Source organism: Rana temporaria, chromosome 2 (genome assembly GCF_905171775.1).
Source record: "Rana temporaria chromosome 2, aRanTem1.1, whole genome shotgun sequence".
NCBI classification, from domain to species: Eukaryota; Metazoa; Chordata; class Amphibia; order Anura; family Ranidae; genus Rana; species Rana temporaria.
The window spans coordinates 25,584,664-25,600,783 of NC_053490.1; the positions used below are offsets into that span (position 1 = coordinate 25,584,664).

Consider the following 16,120-nt stretch of genomic DNA (forward strand, 5'->3'; position numbering starts at 1 on the left):
CAGCATTTAGACACTTTATAAAATAGAAATTGACTGGGGTCATCTTAAGTGTGGGCATCATGAAGCCAGACTGTATGACTGCCTGGATTTAAGCCTTGCAGATCTCACACATGCTCAGTGCTGCACAAATAGTGTCAGATCAGGTTTCAGCACCTGTGCTGTCCAAGTCACATGATTCTTTGAGACTGGGGAGTGCACAGACTCCTGGAAAGTTACACCCACTACATTCCCAGGAGTCTGTGCGGTGTAGGTTAAGCACCTAGGTGCAGGAAGTGGGAAGATTAACTATTCTGCCTAGCAACAACACTTTGAAGGCATCTAAAAAAAAAACATTTTTCGTAAAGGACTAATGACATTTTTTTAAAACTACTGATGTAATGTTATATTTATGGGTGGAACTCCACTTTAAGAAAGGCCTGGATTATTTCCTAGATGTACTGTATATAATATAACTGGGTACTAACATTTATAGGTAAAGTTGATCCAGGGGAATATCCGATTGCCTCTCGGGGGATCAGGAAGGAATTTTTTTCCCTGCTGAAGCAAATTGGATCATGCTCTGCTGAGGTTTTTCGCCTTCCTCTGGATCAACTGTGGGTATTGAATTGGGTATATGGGATTGTATGATATTTTACATTTTATTTATTTTATGGTTGAACCAGACGGACTTGTGTCTTTTTTCAACCTGACTAACTATGTAACTATGTAAGAAGGTTTTTACCCAAAAGGAGAAAAAAATGCGGACTAAAAAAGGTACTGTATGTATTAGATAGATATTCTTGAGAATTTTTTTTTTTTTTTTACTACATTATTTTGTCCTACAACAATCAAAAACACCTGCAAAAGTAGTGCTCTTTAATTGTTGTCCCTCCTCTGGTGATGGAGTAGGTGGAGTCTATGTTTTTTTTTAATACCAGCTGCGGGTTGGGCCTGGCGGTTCAGGTTATGGGAGCAGGACACCTATGACCAACAATATGTAGGTCTGTGTCATATGAAGAGACTGAGAGAGCCAATTGGGTTGAACTGCCAGAAGAACCAGAAATGGACACATAGGAAGAAGGTGGAAGAACCTTGCCACCCTTGACCTTCTCTGATTAGGTCCTGTGGCTTGGTTCAGAACAGCCTTGGGACCTAAGTTTGAGGAACACCCTATTCTACTCTTTGAAATCAACAATGGGCACTATTCCCCCCACTGATGGGGAATTTTCAGAACAGCCTTGTGACCTATGTTTGAGGAACACCCTATGGGTGGAACCACCATTGAGGACTGACTGGTATCACCTTGAAATATGGCCGAGTTCTCTTGGGGCACCATTCCATCCACTGACACCAATGACGGGGCCTTATTCCTCCCTTGAATACCAACAATGGGTCACCATTCTACTCTTTGAAATCAACAATGGGCACTATTCCCCCCACTGATGGGGCATTTTCAGCACAGCCTTGGGACCTACATTTGAGGAACACCCTATGTGTGGAACCACCATTGAGGACTGACTGGTAACACCTAGAAAGATGGCTGGCTGCTCTTGGGGCACCATTCCATCCACTGACACCAATGATGGGGCATCATTCCTCCCTTGAATACCAACAATGGGTCACCATTCTTCTCTTTGAAATTAACAATGGGCACCATCCCCCCCCCCCACTAATGGGGCATTTTCAGCACAGCCTTGGGACCTACATTTAAAGAACACCCTATGTGTGGAACCACCATTAAGGACTGACTGGTAACACCTGGAAAGATGGCTGGGTGCTCTTGGGGCACCATTCCATCCACTGACACCAATGATGGGGCACCATTCCTCCCACAGCCACCAATGATGGGGCATCATTCCTCCCTTGAATACCAACAATGGGTCACCATTCTTCTCTTTGAAATCAACAATGGGCACTATTCACCCCACTCATGGGGCATTTTCTACGTCCACGGGTCACAGTTCTGCACCCTAAATTGGCCCTTTGTTTGGAAAGTTTGCTTCTGCAATAAAGCGTTAAAAAAGTGTATTTTGAATGGACATTCTTTATTCTGGATAACAAACATCAGCCTGACCTCACAAATGCGCTTCTGGAAGAGTGATCAAACATTCCCATAGACACACTCCTAAACCTTGTGGACAGCCTTCCATGAAGAGGTGAAGCTGTTATATCTGCAAAGGGTGGGCCAACTCAATATTGAACCCTACGGACTAATATTTAGATTCACATAGAGTTAGGTCGGCGTATCAGTAGATACGCCGACCTAACTCGGAATCTGCGCCGACCTAAGTTTAAGTGTATTCTCAAACAGAGATACACTTAAACCTATCTAAGATACGACGGCTTGCGCCATCCTATCTTAGGGTGCAATATTTTGGCTGGCCGCTATGTGGCGCTTCCATTACGGTCGGCGTAGAATATGTAAATCACTAGATACGCCTATTCACGAACGTACGCCCGGCCGACGCAGTACAGATACGCCGTTTACGTAACGCTTTATCAGGCCTAAAGTTATTCCATCAAATAGTTGGAATAGTAATGTTAAAGTATGGCCGCCGTTCCTGCTTCGAAATTCGAAAATTTTACATCGTTTGCGTAAGTCGTCCGTGAATAGGGATTTACGTAATTTACGTCCACGTAGAAATCAATAGGACTGTGCGGCGTACTTAGCCGCAATGCACACTGGGAAATGTAGGCGGACGGCGCATGCGCTGTTTAAAAAAAAAGTCAATCACGTCGGGTCAAAGCAAATTATTATAAAACACGCCCCCTCAGCCTATTTTGAATTAGGCATGCTTGCGCCCGCCGCATTTACGCTACGCCGCCGTAAGTTAGGAGGCAAGTACTTTGAAAATACAGTACTTGCCTCTCTGACTTAAGCTGGCGTAGCGTAAATATGATACGCTACGCCGCCTTAAAGTTGCGACGCTCTCTGTGAATCTACCTATAAGACTGGGATGTAATTAAAGTTCAGGTGCGAGTAAAGGCAGGTGTCCCAATACTTTTGACAATATAGTGTATTTACATCATATGGAACAAATAATAGTGAATTGGTAAAATATGTTTAAAATGGTTTGATGTTATTTTTCTTGTTTATATGTGTTGTCAAGTATTGACAATATTCAGCTTATTTTGTAAGGCAGCCAATTGAATTTCAGATTACTGGAGTCAGCTCAGATAAACATGAATTGTGATTGGTTGTTGTAGCTTACTGAATAACTGTTCTATGTCTTATTTAAAGTGGAAGTAAACCCTCCCATCATTTACAGCCAAGGAAGCGGCCATCTTGGCCTCGGTTTTAACTACAACTGCCATGATGCTGCACATGTGATCAGTTCTGATACCAGCCATTGGATGATTTAACAGTTTGGTTGAGAGCGCAACCAATGGGAGTGTTACATTCCCGGCAAGTGCCGGAAATGTAACTGTTTTTTGAAACTGTTAAATGAATGGGTTTACTTCCGCTTTAACCGGAAATGTTGCATAAACATTTAAGACCTGTATATGCTATAGCCCTCCTACCTACTGAATTGAAAACACTAAAAGCAATATAAAAGAAAAAAAATGAAATAAAAATGTAAAAAAAAAAAAAACATCTTGTTGTACTCACCTGAACAAAACCCTGTACAGAGTGTTTATAATGCAGATAGACCTCACAAGCACACAATGAGCTTTGGGCTCTGTGTAACTAGACATGAGGTCAGGGTGACCTGCCTTGCCGTAGGTAAGCGCAATACTTAATTGAGCGGTCACCCACTTTACAGGCATAGACCTGAGTCAGTGACACAATGGGGACTAATCTATACAAGGCCACTGCTAGTGATCAGCCATTAGGGGTTACACAGGACCAGTGCGTTCTAACCGGGAAATAAGAATGTTACCTATAAATCCAATCTAACAGTCAGCCTGGGACAGATAAATAAAACAGAAGGGATAAAATAATTACTTTCCTGAAAAAATGCTTATTCGGATTTCCTTGTGATGTCGGCCATGTCTGAAGGCCTCGGCACTTGATCTCTGTTGAAGAGGAAAATCAAAGTTGCTGATGCTCCCTTTTGTCATAGGTCGGGGCTCTCCAAATTTTCTAAACATGGGTCCAGTTTACTGTTCTTCAGACATTAGGGGGGGGGCAGATTGTGGCCATTGGGAGTACAAAAGGTCCTGATGCAGTGGCAGTTCGTCCATAGAGGGCGCTGGAGCGCCGCCCCCTCTGGCTCTCACCGCCACTGAGTCTAATAACATAGATTCATGCATTGCACAAATCTATGTTATTGTCGCCGCTGTTCTATTCAGATGGCCGGACATGAGGCGCCGACCATCTGAATAACGGCAGCTGGTTGGCTGTACGGAAGTGCCTTTCCGAGTACAGCCCTCGGGTCCCCAGAAGCTTATCCTCGGAACGCACGGGGGGTGCGTTCCTTGGATAAGACTGACAGGCGTCTCAGCCAATCAGGTTTGGCGGTTCTGGCTACCGGGAAACCTGATTGGCTGAAGCGTCATCGAGGGCTGGAGAAGACATCGAGGGTTGAGGACGTGGATGCCTGACTCCAGTAAAGGTAAGTGCCGGGCACGGGGGAGGGGCATTTCACAGGGCACAGCGGCGACGAAGGGCACAGTGACATCAATGGGCACAGTGCCGACAATAGGCACAGTGGGGACAATTGGCACAGCGGCATAATTGGGCACAGTGGCGACAATTAAAGGGCACAGTGACATCAATGGGCAAAGTGGCGACAATAGGCACAGTGGGGACAATGGGCACAGTGGGGACAATTAAAGGGCACAATGACATCAATGAACACAGTGGCGACAATGGGCACAGTGGCGACAATTAAAGGGCACAGTGGTGACAATTGGCACAGTGGCGACAATTGATGGCACAGTGGCTGTGTTTGATGGCATGGCACAGTGGCTGTGTTTGATGGCATGGCACAGTGGCTGCGTTTGATGGCATGGCACAGTGGTGCGAATTGATGGCACAGTGGCTGTGTTTGATGGCATTGCATAGTGGCTGCTTTTGATGGCATGGAACAGTGGTGACAATTGATGGCACAGTGGCTGCATTTGATGGGCACCAGCCGCCACTGTTCTGAGGTCAGTGTGAAAAAACTTTGTCCCATCTTTGGTGCCAGTGGAAGGAATTGTGCCCCATTGTTGGCGTCAGCGGTGTCATTTTGACACCATACCAACCATGGTGCCATGATGATTGAAGCGCCAACAGCAGAACACCAAGCTATTGCCCCGATAAATTGCCAGTGAAAAAATCGCTTACCCCCGCATGTGCCTACATCCCCCCCTCGCCGAGCCTTGCCACAATTTTCTTCCACGCAGCCGGTCCCCCGGTGCCAAAAAGGTTGGGGACCGGCGCTGCTCTATAGTATTTCCCTTCACTCTTCTGCAAGCAGCTATGTATAGAGGGGAGGGGCCAAGGAGCTGGGCCAACACAGACTGTAATTAAACCCTCCGAGAAGAGGAGAGGGCTGTGACATGAAAGGTGGATGGGAGCTGTGCTTGGGAATTTGACTCTTCCTGAAAAAGTCACATTTTCTAGCAAGTTTCAGAGAAACACGGTAAGTGAATAAATTAAACAGCTGATTCTTCTCTGCGATTATTGACTGGCTTGTGGATAAAGTCCCCTTACACTGTGTTCTTGTATAAGTATGGTGGGAACATTAGATGGTAGGCCCCATACACACAATAGAATCCATCCGCTGAAAAATCCCAGCGAATGGGTTTCAGCGGATAGATCCTATGGTGTGTACACTCCAGCGGATCTGTTTCCGCGGATATTTCTCCCCTGGGATGGATTCCAGCAGATCAAATATTCGCTGACATGCTAAACAAATCTATCCGCTGGAATCCATCCCAACGGATGGATCCGCTGGTCTGTATAGACTCACCGGATCCATCCGTCCGAAGGGATCCCCCGCATGCGTCGTAATGATTCGACACATGCGTGGAATTCCTTATAGGACAGCGTCGCGCACGTCGCCGCGTCATAATCGCGGCGACGGCACGACACGTCATCGCCAGAGGATTTCGGCGCGGATTTCAATGCGATGGTGAGTACACTTCATCGCAGAGAAATCCGCTGAAATCCTCGAGAGGATTTATCCGCAGAAACGGTACGCTGGACCGTATTCGCGGATAAATCCTCCCGTGTGTATGGGGCCGTAAGCTCCTCTGGTGCGATTTTAGGTTCCCTGTAAAAAACTCAGGAATTTGTCAGTGCTTATAAATATGGGAAGAAAATATTTATATACGGTATAATACAAATGAAAAGCTGCACTTTTCGCATGCTGTAGACAACAGTAGGTTAATGAACACAGCTGTGTTTACCGTTCCTTTACTTTAGTAAGCCCATTTAAAATGTCTCACGCTGAAAACTTTAAGGAACCTTTGCAGAAAACACAAAATAAACACCATTCGCAAAGTCGTTTCCCTTTATCTGGATTATCGAAAAAGGGAAACAGTGGCTCACATACCAAACCATTAAAAAAACATGTGAAACAGCCTTTTAAGCCAGGGGTTCTTAACCACTTAAGGACCGGACCAATATGCTGCTAAATGACCCAAGGGGTTTTTACAATTCGGCACTGCGTCGCTTTAACTGACAATTGCGCGGTCGTGCGACGTGGCTCCCAAACAAAATTGGCGTCCTTTTTTCCCCACAAATAGAGCTTTCTTTTGGTGGTATTTGATCACCTCTGCGGTTTTTATTTTTTGCGCTATAAACAAAAATAGAGCGACAATTTTGAAAGAAATTCAATATTTTTTACTTTTTGCTGTAATAAATATCCCCCAAAAACATATATAAAAAAAAAAATGTCCTCAGTTTAGGCCGATACGTATTCTTCTACCTATTTTTGGTAAAAAAAAAAATCGCAATAAGCGTTTATCGATTGGTTTGCGCAAAATTTATAGCGTTTACAAAATAGGGGATAGTTTTATTATTTTTTTATTTTTTTTACTACTAATGGCGGCGATCAGTGATTTTTTTTCGTGACTGCGACATTATGGCGGACACTTCGGACAATTTTGACACATTTTTGGGACCATTGTCATTTTCACAGCAAAAAATACATTTAAATTGCATTGTTTATTGTGAAAATGACAGTTGCAGTTTGGGAGTTAACCACAGGGGGCGCTGTAGGAGTTAGGGTTCACCTAGTGTGTGTTTACAACTGTAGGGGGGTGTGGCTGTAGGTGTGACGTCATCGATCGAGTCTCCCTATAAAAGGGATCACTCGATCGATGCGCCGCCACAGTGAAACACGGGGAAGCCGTGTTTACATACGGCTCTCCCCGTTCTTCAGCTCCGGGGAGCGATCGCGAGGGGGCGGCTAGAAACGAATAGCCGCGCCCTCGTCCCGGATCGCTCCTGAAGCCACGGGAACCGCCGCATGGACCGGGGGGGGGGGGGTCCCGGTCGGACCCCTGACCCACGTCTAGGCAGGGACGTACAGGTACGCCAATGTGCCTGTCCGTGCCATTCTGCCGACGTAAATGTACATGCGGCGGTCCGGAAGTGGTTAACATGGGTCAGATAAAAAAAAAAAAAAAAGTTTACATTCACTATATAGTCCTCCCCCTTGTCCCAATCAATGGTTTCCCATTGAAGGGAAATGTACACTGCTACTGCTTATAGCGCCGACGCTAAGCGTTTCTTGACGTATTGTTGGCCCATGGTTACCATATAAATTTAAATCATTGTGGGGGTCCATAAAGGGGTTTGTGACTCAAAAAAAGGTTAAGAGCAACTACTCTAATGCCCCGTACACACGATCAGTTTTTCCGTCAGGAAAAAGTTGGATGGTTTTTACGACGGAATTCCTCTCAAGCCTGACTTGCATACACACGGTCACACAAAAGTTTGGTGAACTTTTGACTGTCAAGAACGCGGTGACGTAAAAGACCACGTCAAGCCAATATAATTAAGTTCTATGCTTCCAAAATGCGTTGATTTGTTTACGAGCATGAGTCGGAATTTAGCGCGCCGGGATTTGTACACACGATTGGAAATTCCGAAAATAGAGAACCTGCTCTCCATCTTTTTCCAGCAGTTTTTCCGTTGGAAAAAGTCTGATGGAGCATACACACGGTCGGGATTCCCGACCAAAAGCTCTTATCAGACTTTTTCCAACAGGAAAACCGATCGTGTGTACGGGGCATAAGATGATAGTTGATGCTGTCATTGAGGACCAAGCAGCATCATGATATAATGATAGAACAGGTTGAAAAAGACAACACAATATAGATCCGGGTTTCTCAACCAAGGTTCCATGGAAGCCTAGGGTTCCTCCAAAGGTTGTTAGGGGTTCCTTGAGAAATCAGATTTTTTTGCCTCTCAGATAAGTTCCCACTGACACCATTGATCTTTTTTGCCATCTGTAAGGGGGCACTTTTTTCCCAATGACCACAATTGTAAGGAGAATTCTTCCCACTGACCATCACACTAATGTATTACGAGTTGTAGATATAGTCATTTGTAGTAGGGGTTCCCTGAGACCTGAAAGTTATTTCAAGTTATTTCATGTGTTCTTTTGTGTTCCTTTGTGTTCCTCTGTGTTAAAAACCAAGGTTCCATAGAAACCTAGGGTTCCTCCAAAGGTTGCTAGGGGTTAGATTTTTTTGCCTCTCAGATAAGTTCCCACTGACCATCACACTAATGTATTACGAGTTGTAGAAATAGGGCTAGATTCACATACATTTAGGCGGGCGTAGCGTATCTCCTATACTCTATGCCGCCGTAAATTTGAGAGGCGAGTATGGTATTCTCAACGATTTTGCGCCCAAGGTTACGGCGGCGTAGCGTATTAGGGCCGGCGTAAGCCCGCCTAATTCAAATGTTGAAGCTGTGGGCGTGTTTTATGCATATTAAGTGTGACCCCACGTAAATGACGTTTCGATCGAACGGCGCATGCGCCGTCCGTGGACGTATCCCAGTGCGCATGCTCCAAATGACGTTGGCAAATCGTCAATGCTTTCGACGTGAACGTAAATTACGGCCAGCCCCATTTACGGACGAGTTAAGCAAACGACGTAAAACTTGAAAAATTGGACGCGGTTCCGACGTCCACACTTAACATTGGCTGCGCCATCTTTTTGGTGGTTTATCTGTACGCCTGAAAACCCCTTAGGCGTATCTAGCTGATTTACACATTCTAGGCGTAAATCAGCGTACACGCCCCTAGCGGCCAGCGTAAATATGCAGTTAAGATATGACGGCGTATGAGACTTACGTCGGTCGTATCTTAGCAATATTTAAGCGTATCTCAGTTTGAGAATGCGCTTAAATATACGACGGCGGGGATTCGGATTTACGAGGGCGTATCTACTGATACGCCCGTCGTAAGTCTACCTGAATCTGGCCCATAGTCATTTGTAGTAAGGGTTCCCTGAGACCAGAAAGTTATTTCAGGGGTTCCTCTGTGTAAAAAAAACAGGGTTCCATTGAAGCCTAGGGTTCCTCCAAAGGTTGCTAGGGGTTCCTTGTCCAATGAGAAATTTCTGCCTCTCAGATAAGTTCCCACTGGCACCATTGATCTTTTTAGCTATCTGTATGGGGGGGGGGGGGGGGGGGAGGGGGCGGATTCTTCTTAATGACCACAAGTGTAAGGATCATTCTGCCCACTGACCATCACACTATTGTATCACGAGTTGTAGATATGGTCATTTGTAGCAGGGGTTCCTAGAATCCAGAAAGTTATTTCAAGGGTTCCTCTGTGTTGAAAAGGTTGAAAAGGGCCGGTATAGAGTTTAGAAGAGTGATGGCAGAAATTAAGCAAGTGGTCCATTAAAACCGTTTTTTTTTTTAAGTTTTGATGTTGTTGTTTTTTCCTTCTTTCAGTAAAATAATATGTTCTAAGGCCCTTTTCACACTACAAAATAAATCAGTTTTAATAATCCGTATTAAAATCCGTCAGATAATGTTAAAAAACGGAAGTTATACGTCCTTTATAAAATATCATTAAAGTCTATGGGATTTTTTTATGTTCCGTAAAGATCCGTAATAGTCCGTTATAACGTACGGACGTTAGTTGTAACGGAATATGTGACGGGTCTTGCACTATTTTTTGTCCATTTTTTGTCCGTTGCAAGTAACGGATATATTAACGTCCGTTATATTTTAACATTGAAGTCTATGGCGCACAGACGTTAGTAAATGTCTCCGTAAATGTCCGTTATGTTAACGGACGTTCATTTTACTGAGCATGCTCAGTAAAGACTTCTGGAGCTGGACTTCAAGAAAGGGTGAAATGGTTTTTATTAACGGACGTTAGAAAGGAATGATATAACGGATCTACTGTATACGGATATATGCGGATAAACATTATCCGTTTTCAATAAAGGAAGAATGGTAAAATATTTATCCGTATGTATCCGTTATTAAATCCGTTAATAAACGTCCGTTAATAGGTGTAATACGGATATTATAAAACGGACATACAATCCATAGTGTGAAAGAAGCCTAAGGCCCCATACACACGAGAGAATTTATCCGCGAATACGGTCCAGCGGACCGTTTCCGCGGATAAATCCTCTCGAGGATTTCGGCGGATTTTCATGCGATGGAGTGTACACACCATCGCATTGAAATCCGCGCTGAAATCCTCTGGCGATGACGTGTCGCGCCGTCGCCGCGATTATGACACGGCGACGGGCGCGACGCTGTCATATAAGGAATTCCACGCATGCGTCAAATCATTACGACGTGTGCGGGGAATCCCTTTGGACGGATGGATCCGGTGAGTCTGTACAGACGAGCGGATCCATCCGTGGGATCCGATTCCAGCGGATAGATATTCTGTGCATGTCGACAAATATTTATCTGCTGGAATTCGGAAATATCCGCGGATAAATATCCGCCGGAGTGTACACACCATAGAATCTATCCGCTGAAACCCATTCGATGGGATTTATCTGCGGATAGATTCTATGGTGTGTACGGGGCCTAAGATTCGTTTTGATTATCCTCCTTCTCGTTTGAAGTCATGTCCTCCAGTTCTTGATTTTAGCTTCAGATTGAAAATGGTGTCCTCCTGAACTCAGGCCTGGTCCTGCCACATAACGGGATGCAGTCTTCAATACTCACCTCCTCCTTGTTCTGGAAATCTTGTTCCTTGCCCTGGGGACCAGATGGTTTTGCCAGCTCATTATATTTTTGGGGACTGGTAGCCTCACTAACCCTCCATAGTTTTGCTGCCCCTGAAGAATCTGTGATAGGACCACCCATTGCTGCAACTTTTGCCTCCAACAATGGGAAGTATCTGAGATACACAGACAGTGATGTGGATTCCTAGAAGAAGGACTCGCCAGATGAAAACAAAAAGGGAAAGAAGAGGTCCAGGACCCAAATGAGGTAAATAGGGCATTTTAATTTTTTTTTTGCAGCGTGTGGGCCGGAAAGAGGAGTTCCTGCTTTGCACAGAAGTGCTTGCTTATACTTGCGTGTAAGATTGCCACCTGCCCAGGACTCACCCGGACAGTTTGGGTTTTGAATCTTGTGTCTGGGTTTCAGGCAGACTGAAACCCGGACACATTATTTAGACCAGGCTGTGACTCCCCAAGTAACCAGGATAGTCACACACAAATCTGTTGCCATCCGGGAACTGCGGTGAGCTGTCTGGGGGCAGGTACCGGCATCACTGGGGAGCAGGGTGGTGATGTCAGCAAGAGCAATTTCACAACATCCACTGTTCGCTGCGACACGCTATGCGCACCACATTACTACTCTCCTTGGGGCACCCAAAGGTGTTCCAGGGTGCTAAAGTGTTCAGGTTTGGCTTGAAGAAAAGGTGGCAACCCTACTTGCGTGGCCCAGGCCACCCCTCAGAAAGGTGATGCGAGACAGATCTGAAATGTCCTCTAAACGCATATAAACACAAGTGTGACACTGCCAGTGTGAATGAAGCCTCAAGTCCCTCTCAGATAGCAAGGATAACTTGCCACAAATGCGTGGCAGTGTTGAATTGTAAGTCTGTTAACTTGCTGCGCATTTTCACTGGCAAGTTGTACACTTGCAGAGCACTTGAAGCACAAGTTCTAGTTGACACTTTTCCAATTTGTAGCAAATTTGCATGGCAAGTCTTCCAGCAAAAGCAAAGTTGCAGTGGTGAGCCTACAGCAAGAGCTCTGCAAGTCTACTGTATGAAAATTCAGCCACAGTGACCCCCTGTGGTGGGAGGACTATTGCACAACATAACTGAACCAGAACTTGCAGCAGACTTGCAGAATGTTTGCAAATAAAGTTGACCTGGAGTCATGCAATGCGGACTTGCTGCAATTGTGCAACCAACTTGTGAAGCCTGGCAAGTCTAGCAATAGCTTAGCAAGTCGTATTCAAACTTGCAGCTCAATTGCTTGCTATCTGAGGTGGCATACATTGCTGTCCAGCTGCAGTAAATCCCTCATGTCGAGACCTGTTGCAGGCAGCCTGTCAAAGTCTATGGCAGACTGCGGCTGGACGGGGCTGAATGCTAAATTGTACAAATAGTTTGCTGGACCTTTGGCCTGAACATGGCCCTGAACGCCAGTACCACCTGGTACAGCATTCAGCCCCATCCAGCCACAGCCTGCCCTATACTTTGACAGGCTGCTCAAGGTATGGCTGGACTCTGCATATGTCCCTCCTGGTTGCACTAAATCACATTGCAGCTAGACAGCCCTGTGTGCAAGGGACCTTCTAATTTCAATCATGTCCCTCATTTCCTTTCCTTCCTCAAGACTGTACCGTGTTTCCCCCGAAAATAAGCCCAGGTCTTCTATTAATTTTGGTTACAAAACACACAGTAGGACTTATTTTCGGGGTAGGTCTTACCATGTAATGTGCTGTCTAATCAACAGTGCACATTGTGCATACGCCACTGAACCTAGCTGAGTGCCACATAAATTCTTGTAGCGGGCTGGATGTGGCCCACAAGCCGTAGTTTGGAGGCCCCTGTTATAGACGTCTGTACGGGATGTGGTTATAAAATGGGACAGTTGGGAGCTATGTACCAAACTTGATAAATTCATATTTATTTCTTGTTTTACTTTAAATAAGAAAAAAACTCTAAGATAACAAACAGAATACCCATCATTCGTAGAACTGTGTAGCAAGCTGTAATGTAACTAATGTCTGCCTTTATTTTATTAAGTCCTGCGCAAACTCTTAGCACTATAAATCCTGTATTATAATAATAACAATAATATTAAAAAGAAGAATATTTTGTAAAGTTAAGCAAGCTGGGCAAAAATTCACCAATAATAATATATAATAATAATAATAATAATAATAGAATAAAAAATAAGTTATTAAAATATTGTAAAAAAAAAAAAAAAAGAAGAATACTGTCAAGTAACCATGCTGATCCTGGAACCAAGGCCAAAACATTTCAGGTACGATTGGAAACTACAAACAACCTACACAGTCTCATATATTATATTATTATTGTTATAATTATTAGAATCAAATTATGATTCATCAGTAGTTTTTTTCAAGAAGAAGACGAAACTACTGTAATATTGTTAGAAAAAACTGTAAAATTGTTAAATTATTGTCAAGTAATCCTGTTGATCACATAACCAGGGCCAAAACATTTCAGGTATGGTTGGAAACAACAAGCAACCTACATATTCCCACATATTACATAATTATTGTTTTAATGATCATAATTAAAATGACGATTCATCAATAGTATCGATAATAAATATGTTAAGAAAGTATTGTGATATTGTTAAAAATATTGATTGTAAAATTTACTACGGTGCAAAACCATGGCCAAAAAATGTCAGGTACAGTCAGAAACTACAATCAGTCTTCATACCAACTGTATACGTTTAATGTTGTTGTGATAAAGCTTATGATTATTCAGATATAGTATTATTAATAATAATAATAATAATAATAATAATAATAACATTGGTAAAAAATTATTGTAATATTGTTAAAAAAAAAAAAAAAGTGTAGAACCAAGGACAACTTTTTTAGGTACGGTCAGAAACTACAACCAACCTATTTTTATAACAATTGCAATACATTTTTGTAATATTGTTTAAAAAATGCGTAAAACCAAGGATAAACAACAACAACAACAACAAGATACAGTTGGAAACTGCAATCCCACTGCACCCTCTTACGTGTTTGATTATTAATACTTTTGCTATACTTATTATTTATAAATGGTTTTTAATATTATTAAAAAATATTAATATTAATAATAATACATTTTGCAACATTGCTTTTCAAAATTACTGAAAAGTTGACCAAGGTGCCGAGCCAGGGACAGCAACATCCACACACAAGTGGCAAGTCAAATCCCCTACACCCTCTGATGATGTTTTTTTTATTAATTCTATTCCTATAATTATTAATAAAAAATAGTATTAATATATAAAAAATAATAATAATGGTAATAATAAAAAGAAAAAATACTGCAACATTGTTAAAAAAAAAAATACTGAAAAGTTGACCAAGGTGCAGAGCCAGGGACAGCAATGTCCATACAAGGGTGGCAAGTCCAATCCCCCTACACCCTCTGATGTGTTTGATTATTAATACTACCCAGGGACAGCAACATCCATACACGGTGGCCAGTACAATCCATCTATGCCCTCTGATTATTGATTATTGTTTGTGTTTGATTATTAACACTATTGCTAAAATGATGATTAATAAATAGTATTAATAATAATATAAAATAATAATGAAAACAATAATTACAAATTTTGCAACTTTGTTTTAAAAAATTACTAAGAAGTTGTCCAAGGCGCAAAGCCATTGCCAGCAACGTCCATACAGGTGTGGCAAGTACACCCTCTTTATGTGTTCAATTATTAATACTATTGCTATAATTAATATTTATAAATAGTATTAATAGAAATATAAAAAATAATAATGATGGCAACATTAAAAATATTGCATCCATGTTTTAAAAAAAATACTGAAAAGTTGACCAAGGTGTAGAGCCAGGGACAGTGACGTCCATACATGGGTGGCAAGTACAACCTACCTATACCCTCTTATGTGTTTGATTATTAATACTATTGCTATAATTAATATTTATAAATAGTATTAATAATAATATTTTATAATAATGATGGTAATGAAAAAAAAAATGACTGAAAAGTTGACCACGGCGCAGAGCCAGAGACAGCGTCGTCCAAACACGGGTGGCAAGTACAACCCACCTATACCCTCTTATGTATTTGATTATTATTATTGTTTTTGTTGTCGTCATTATCCTTTGAGCGATTATTATTCATATAAACCCGATTGGTCGCATGGACCAGCAATAAACCCCCGGTGGCTGCAGATTTAAGTGGAGGAGCCTCAGGATATCCAGATGTTGAATCTTTCTGAGGATTCCCAGCTGCCTGGCGTTGATTTTCGCAGCCAGCGATCTGCGATCAGGCGCCCTGTATTATAAAATATACACACAGCATTGCAGAGGGACCAACCAGCTGACTAGTATTAAGTTGCCAAGCATCCCAGTGGCCGGTCCTTTAGTCCCCCCCCCGACAAGGATCTCAGCGCGGCGGATTTTGCAGGACAACTTTGCACCGATTGCAAGCCCTAAATATAAAAATAATAAAATAAATCATCAATGGGGTGTCTTACCTTGAGAAGGGTGCATACAATAAAACAGGGTGTGTGCGGCTGGAATCAGCGGCTCATCGGTGGGCTGGGGATGGATGCAGGCAGCAGCAGCAGGCGTCCTCTGCACAGGCTCCATGCACAATAAAAGGCACTGGAGTTCTCCCTGCTTTTCTTATCATGACATCATTCCTCAGGACAGCAGGCCAATAGACAAGCACAGGGAGATGCCTGGAGCCCAGGGGATTCTGGGAGGCGTAGTCCAGCCAGAGGCAGCTGCTCCATTAGGTTGTATGGGAGGCAGGGGCCCCTGTGGACTACAAGTTGCTAGGGAGGTGCTGTGGATGGGAGAGCGGAGGCTGCAGGGGGGAGGAGGATGGCTTGGAAAGCTGGGAGGGAGTGAGAAGGGATTAAAAAAAAAAAGGGAAGGCTCAGAAGTTTCTGCTCACTGCAGGAAAGAATGTATCTAATATGTCACAAATGAGAAAAATGCAATGTGTTTCCCATAAGCTGTGTCAATAAAGCTAGCTAGAGAGAGGCCATTGTCCTCCCGGAGGATGCCTG

At 43.3% G+C, this 16,120-nt stretch overlaps 1 protein-coding gene across 1 annotated transcript in view; it reads right to left on the reverse strand.

Moving 5' to 3' along the window:
* RAB30 (RAB30, member RAS oncogene family) overlaps positions 1-15,849 on the reverse strand; it is a 209,769-nt gene extending 193,920 nt beyond the window's left edge. Inside the window, exon 1 of the mRNA XM_040339971.1 lies at positions 15,581-15,849. The gene's annotated coding sequence lies outside the window, so the exon portion shown is untranslated. The remainder of the gene's footprint in view (positions 1-15,580) is intronic.
* Positions 15,850-16,120: the final 271 nt, after the last annotated feature.